This window comes from Penaeus chinensis, chromosome 21 (genome assembly GCF_019202785.1).
Source record: "Penaeus chinensis breed Huanghai No. 1 chromosome 21, ASM1920278v2, whole genome shotgun sequence".
In the NCBI taxonomy this organism is placed as follows: domain Eukaryota; kingdom Metazoa; phylum Arthropoda; class Malacostraca; order Decapoda; family Penaeidae; genus Penaeus; species Penaeus chinensis.
This window is the reverse complement of record NC_061839.1, coordinates 3,409,490-3,416,989: the sequence shown is the minus strand read 5'-3', so window position 1 is coordinate 3,416,989 and position 7,500 is coordinate 3,409,490. Positions and strand designations below refer to the sequence as shown.

The following is a 7,500-nucleotide window of genomic DNA, read 5'->3' as shown; positions in this document are numbered from 1 at the left end:
TAAGAGAAAACAAAATAAATGGAACAAAATAAAAAATAAAACGGAACAGATTTTACAAAAAGAGGAAAAAAAAAATGATAAAAAAAACGAATCAGAGGGAATAGAAAGAGAAAACGAAATATATTTGACACCAGAAGAAAAAGAAAATTAAAAACTCTTACGTGAATCACACTGAACTACTTTGAGTAACGTCACAGAACATAACAAGTGAACGTTAATATGTAGTCAATAGTATTTACTTTATCTTGCTTTGTTGTGCAATAACTAAGTCACGTCATAAGCATTAAATGTTCCCTGTGTGTTATATCTTTGTGTTGTTCTTTGTTTTATTCTTCATTTCTCTTTACGTGCCGTGCAAAATCTGCAACATTCTTCATCGTCTTTTATATTTATTTCCGTATTATAATGCTTGCAATGTTGCTCGTTATTCCCGCAACATGCAATTCCTGTAAAGCTTCATTATCTTCAGTCACATCTCTTTCCACATTATATAATTCTTGCAACATTGCTAATCACTTTCAGTCACATCCCTTCCACAACCAAGCAATTACTGCAATATTGTTTATCATTTGCAATATCTTTCCTCTTTGTTGCAATTTTGTTGCATTTTTCCCTCTCTTCTATTACATTTCCTCTTGCATCTAATTTCTGTATTTCTACATTTTTTCCTCTTTACCTGTCCTACTTTTTTGCTTCTCTCCTCTTATCTTTTCTTCTCTTCTCTTCTCTTTTTTTTTCTTCTTCCTTCTTCCTCTTCCTTCCTTCCTCTTCCTTGCTATTCTTTCTTCTTTCTCTCCCTCTCTCCTCTTTATTCTTCCTCTTCCTTCCTATTCTCCCTTCCTCCTCATCTATCCCCTTCTTTCTTTTCTCTCTCCCTTCCCATTCTTCCTTTCTCCTCTTCCTTCTTCCCCTTACTCCCTCCCTTACTTCCTCCCTTCTTTCCCTCCTTCCTCATCCTACCTCCTCTTTCTCCTTCCTCTCCTTTCCTCCTTTCCCTCTTTCCTCTCCCTTTCTCTTCCTCCTTCCTCTTCCTCTTTCCTCTCCCTTCCTCCTTCCTCACCCTTCCTTTACCTCCTTTTTCTCCCTTCCTCTTTCCTCTCCCTCCTTCCTCTCCCTTCATCCTTTCCCTCCGTTCTCATCTTCCTCCTTTCCCTCCTTCCTCTTCCCCCTTCCTCTCCCTTCCTCTTTCCTCTCCCTTCCTCTCCCTCCTTCCTCCCTACTTCCTCCCTATTCCTCCTTTCCCTCCTTCCTCCTTTCCCTCCTTCCTCATCTTCCTCCTTCCTGCCTCCTCCTCTTTTCTTCCCATTTTGCTCCGTACTGCCCACGAGATTATCACCCTACGCGGAAATACCCTCTGCTCTTCACAACGCTCATTACGGAGAGGAAGCTTTGTGTAATCTGCCTTTTCTGCGGATAAACAGTTTATTTGGACTTACAGTACCCACGGGAGCGTATTTTTTGGGTGATACGGAAGCTGTTGTGAAAGAGGAAGTGTTGTGATTATTTGCTTATTTAGGGATTAAGGATTTTTTGTTTTGTTTTTGTTTTGTTTTTTTGTTTTGAAGGGCGACTGGGAGAGAGAGAAGGGGGGGGGATTAGTTTTTTTTTTTTTTTTTTTTTTTTTTTTTTTTTAGGGGTAGAGGGATAGAAGGCCAAAATTTATAATGTTGTTTGTTTGTGTGTGTGTGTTTGTGGTGTTTTTATTATCCATTCCTTTTATTTTATTTATTTGTTTTAATTATTTATTTCAAGGACGCAGAAGTTTAAAGGAAATGTATTATATATATATTTTTTTTTTTTGTCAAGGGAGAAGTGATAGGGGGGGGGGGGGGGGTGTGAGGAGGGGAGGTGAAAATGCGTGTTTATTTTCACTCATTAAGGCGAAAATAATTACAATCTGATTAAAATATGTATGACATGATTTTTTATGCCCTAGTTTTAAGGACTTAAAGAGATATATATAAATAAATAAAGTCAACGGACATAGCTGTGTTTTTTTGTTTTTTTTTTCCTCTCTGATGAAATGTAATTAACATATAAATTCATCTCAATATCAGGCGCAGTGCCCGGGTAATTAATTTATAAATATTGTCCGAATCACCTGCAATTAAAATTCAGTCGCTCGTGTACTTTGGTGGATAAATGGAATGATTTTTGGAATGCTGTATAAAGCATGCGGATTCATAATGAAGATGATGATGCTGATGATTATTATAATTATTATTATTATTGTTATTATTATCATTATTATTATTATTATTATTATTATTATTATTATTATTATTATTATTATCATTGTTATTATTATCATTATGATTATTATTATTATTATTATTATTATTATTATTATTATTATCATTATTATTGTTATTGTTATCATCATCATCATCATCATCATCATCATCAGCATCATCATCACCATCATCATCATCATCATCATCATCATCATCATCATCATCATCATCATCATCATCATTATCATTATTATCATTATGCTTATTTTAATTATAGTTATTATCATTTCCATTTTCATTTTTTTTCATCATAATCATCATGATCATCATCATTTTTATCTTTAATCAGCTGTTGTGCTTATGACCCAAATAACCTCAGATAAAAGAAACTGTCATGTTGAGTTAAGTTTTATTTTTATTTTTTTATTTTTTTATTATTTTTTTTTTTATCTGTTATCACCCGCGAGTCCTTTTCTTCAGCGAGATAACAGACTCTTTATGCCACTGACAAACCTCTATTGTCACTTCATGCCACGTAAGAGGGATGGAATGCCTTATCCGAAGAAGTCTAATAGGTTCCAATTCTAAGTTTCCTTTCCTTCGTTTTCTTTATCTCTCTTTGTTTCTCGTTTTCTCTTTATCTCGTTGTTCTTTATCAATCTTCTTTTTCCTTTTCTTTTCTCTTTTTCTTTCTGTCTTTCTTTTTTTCTTTTTTTCATTTTCTCCTTCTCTTTCTCTTTCTCTTTCTCTTTCTCCTTCTTTGTTCCTTCTCTTTCTCTTTCTCTTTCTCTTTCTCTTTCTTTTTCTTTTTCTCTTTCTCTTTCTCTTTCTCTTTCTCTTTCTCTTTCTCTTTCTCTCTCTCTCTCTCTCTCTCTATGTCTCTCTCTCTCTCTCTCTCTCTCTCTCTCTCTCTCTCTCTCTCTCTCTCTCTCTCTCTCTCTCTCTCTCTCTCTCTCTCTCTCTCTCTCTCTCTCTCTCTCTCTCTCTCTCTCTCTCTCTCTCTCTCTCCTTAACCGCTTATTAAATAATTTCGTCTGTTACATTCCCTCATCTTCCTATCTCCTTTTCATCAAAAACTTTTTAGACATCCTTTACATTTTGTGTTTCCCATTTTCTGTTTTCATCTTTTTTTTCTTTTATTTCGTCCATTTTCTTTTGCAAATGTTCAAAGGTCCAGTTTCTTTGCGTTCACCCGTTTTTTGTTCTCTCACTTATTCACTTATTTTACTTGTATTTTCTTTTTCGTTATTCTCTTTGTCTATTTCTTTTGTGCTCGTCTCTTGATTTTGGGAATGTTTCTTCTCCTTTGTTCATCTCTTCTTCTTCCTTTGGTGCGGTTATTGTTTCTAGTCCTATTCTTCTTCCTCTCTCTTCTTTTCCCTCCTCCTCTTCTTCTTCTTTCTTCTTTTCCCTCCTCCTCATCTTCTTCCTCTCTCTTCTTTTCCCTCCTCCTCTTCTTCTCCTTCTTTCTTCTTTTCCCTCCTCCTCTTCTTCTTCTTCTTTCTTCTTTTCCCTCCTCCTCCTCTTCTTCTTCTTTCTTCTTTTCCCTCCTCCTCCTCTTCTTCCTCTCTCTTCTTTTCCCTCCTCCTCTTCTTCTTCTTCTTTCTTCTTTTTCCTACTCCTCTTCTTCTTCTTCTTTCTTCTTTTCCCTCCTCCTCTTCTTCTTCTTTCTTCTTTTCCCTCCTCCTCTTCTTCTTCCTCTCTCTTCTTTTCCCTCCTCCTCTTCTTCCTTTCTCTTCTTGGGAGGGAGGGAGGGAGGGAGAGAGAAGAGAAGAGAAAGAAAAACAAAACAAAACAAAACAAAACAAAACAAAACAAAACAAAACAAAAGAGACAAGAAAATAAGAGAAGAACACGGAATGCTAACTGTAGGGAAGAAGGAATTAAGTGTGTGTGTGTGTGTGTGTGTGTGTGAGTGTGTGAGTGTGTGTGTGTGTGTGTGTGTGTGTGTGTATGTGTGTGTGTGTGTGTGTGTGTGTGTGAGTGTGTGTGTGTATGTTTGTATGTGTGTGTGAGTGTGTGTGTGTATGTGTGTATGTATGTATGTTTGGATCTGTCTGTCTGTCTGTTTGTCCGTTTGTCTGTTTGTCTGTATGTCTGTATGTCTGTCTGTCTGTCTGTCTGTCTGTCTCTCTCTCTCTCTCTCTCTCTCTCTCTCTCTCTCTCTCTCTCTCTCTCTCTCTCTCTCTCTCTCTCTCTATCTATCTCTATCTCTCTCTCTCTCTCTCTCTCCCTCTGTTTATCTGTCTGTCTGTCCCTCTCTCTGTTGTTCTCGCATTCTTTCCTTCCCTCCCCTCCTTCTTTTACTTCCTCCCGTCCTCTCACTCACCCCTTCTTCCTTTCTCCTCTATTGTTCCCTTTTCCTTCCCCTTTCCTTTTTTACTGCTCTTATTTTTCCGTTTTCCGTTCCTTTCTTCTCTCGTCTTCCCTCCTCCTTTCTCTTTCCATCCCCTCTTTCATTATTTTGTCATCCTTTCATCTTCCCCTCTTTTCTTCTTTCCATCTCTTCCTTTCTTCCCTCCATGTCACCCTCCTCCCTCCTTTCATTTCCCTCTCTCCTTTTTTTGTCCTTCCCTCCCTTCCCCCCACCCCCTTTTTTTCTTTCCTTCCTCCCTTTCCCCTCATCTCATTCTCTCTTCCTCCTCTACCTCCCTCTTCTCATCCTTCCTTCCTTTCTCTTCCCCATTCCAGTCTTCCTTCCTCCCTCACCTTCCTATCTTTTCTTTACTTCCTCCCTCCCCCCTCTCCCATCTCACGCCTAACGTGTTCCCTCCTCCTCCTCCTCTTCCTGCTCCTCCTCCTCTTCCTCCTCCTCCTCCTCTTCCTCCTCCTCCTCCTCCTCCTCCCCCTCCTCCTCCTCCTCCCCCTCCTCCTCCTCGACCTCCTCCTCTTTTTTTCTCCTCCTCCTCCTTATCTTCATCATCATCATCATCTCCCCCTCCTCCTCCCCATCTTACCCCCCCCCCCTCATCTCACTCCTCACCTGTCACTCTCTTCATCCTTCCAATGTATTTTTTTTTTTGCAAGAGCAGACGAATTCATGTATTACTGAAGGGGTTTAACTGAACCTTTTAGTACGAAAAGAGAATTAGAGCTGTTATTTATTTAGCCATCTCTTTATTTATTAATTTATTCATTTAAGGGGATGTCGGTGATATAGCGATGTCGTGCATTTGGAAATTTGTCGAATGATTTATTTTGGCGGCTGTATAGATGTATATGGTAAAGCCAAATAGATTTACTTTTGTCATGAAGCCGTATATCATGCATTGTAAGATTTTTTTTTATATGTTGTATTTGTTATATGTTTGTGTGATATCTAAAGATCAAAGTATCACCATCAAAAGCAAGAGAGAAAAAAGAAAGAAAGAAAGAAAGAAAGAAGAAAGAAAAAAAAAGAAAAAAAAAAAAAAGAAAAAAAGAAAAAAAAAAAAAAAAAAAAAAAAAAAAAATATATATATATATATATATATATATATATCGCTGAAATTTAGGCTTCACTCGCAATAGATCGACGAAGCTCTAATTTTTCTCCCAACGTAATTTTTTGTTCGTCAATGCTCATTTGAGAATAAATGACCATCGCACAGACACATTTTTTTTTTTTTTTTATTTATACGTGGCTACAGTTTGGAAGTCGGGGGTGGGGGGGGGGGGGGCAACATTCTTTTTTTCCCTCTTTTTTTCCTCTTTTTTTCTCTTTTTTTTTTTTCCTTTCATCGTTTATCTTTGATGATGCCTTCGGGGGACACCAGAAATGGTAGCCTTTCCGCTTCTCTTCGATTTTTCATTTTGACGTGATGAAACGTTCCCACTCTTTCTTTTTTTTTTCACCCCGACTTTTCCATTCTGTCAGTCATACTCTTTACTTATTTCTTTTCTTTTCTTTTTTTGTCTCTACTTCCTGGTATTTGCTGTGCTTTTTTATTTAATTGAAGGCCGGGGAGTTTTAAGCAGAAGCGCGGGTGTTGTAGGCTTTCTAAATCAGTGCAGTGATATTACAGTGACTTTTTAGAGGACACAGATCCATGGCAGTGACTTCTTGAGATGACAAATGAATGCGTTACTACGGCAAGAAATCGTGCAGCTCATGTTAAAATGACAGATGGAGGTTATACGCTGCCTTACATATTACTGGAGAGAGAGAGAGAGAGAGAGAGAGAGAGAGAGAGAGAGAGAGAGAGAGAGAGAGAGAGAGAGAGAGAGAGAGAGAGAGAGGGGGGGAGGGAGGGAGGGAGGGAGGGAGGGAGGGAGGGAGGGAGAGAGAGAGAGAGAGAGAGAGAGAGAGAGAGAGAGGAGGGAGGGAGAGAGAGAGAGAGAGAGAGAGAGAGAGAGAGAGAGAGAGAGAGAGAGAGAGAGAGGGAGAGAGAGAGAGAGAGAGAGAGAGAGAGAGAGAGAGAGAGAGAGAGAGAGAGAGAGAGAGAGAGAGAGGGGGGGGGGAGAGAGAGAGATTGAGAGGGGGGGGGAGGCAGGCAGGCAAGCAGATAGACAGACAGACAAACAGACAAAACAAACAGACAGAGCGGAAAGAGAGCGAGAGGCAGACACAGACAAGAGCGATAGAGAGAGAGAGAGGGAGAGAGAGAGAGAGAGAGAGAGAGAGAGAGAGAGAGAGAGAGAGAGAGAGAGAGAGAGAGGGGGGGGGGGGGAGAGAGAGAGAGGGAGAGGGGGGGGAGGCAGGCAGGCAAGCAGATAGACAGACAGACAAACAGACAAAACAAACAGACAGAGCGGAAAGAGAGCGAGAGGCAGACACAGACAAGAGCGATAGAGAGAGAGAAATAAAGAAAGAAAGAGAAAGAGAGAGAACGATAAAACGAGAGAGAAAAAAACCGACTAAGAGAGAAAGCAAGAGAGAGATAAAAAAGACCGACAAAGAGAGAAAGCAAGAGAGAGAGAGAGAGAAAAAAAAAACGACAAAGAGAGACAGCAAGAAGAAAGAGAAAAGGAAAGCAGAAGAGCAAGCGAGCAAGAGTGACGATCGAGGGGAGACTAAAGAATTATTGACGATGGCGGATGAACGTGGGATCACACAACTCTGCGCAGGGAAGGATTGGAGAAATTTGTTGGGACTCTTTCCCTTACCCCTTTTTTTTTTTCGTAGGATGGAAGGATTGAGGGCGGTGTAGTTTGACGGAGGTCAGGAAGATCCGAGAGAGTTTTGATTGGTGGTTTATAACTGCACGGAAACGATGGAAATTTGGAAGTGAAATGGCGTGAGGTGAAATCCAATCTTTTTGAATTGGGGGAAAAAAAAGAAGATTAT

At 39.4% G+C, this 7,500-nt stretch overlaps 1 protein-coding gene across 3 annotated transcripts in view; it reads left to right on the top strand.

Annotated features, from left to right (window-relative positions):
* The window catches only part of LOC125036472 (CD109 antigen-like), a 229,890-nt gene that overhangs the window by 99,200 nt on the left and 123,190 nt on the right, over positions 1–7,500 (top strand). The gene's annotated exons all lie outside the window — the stretch shown is intronic.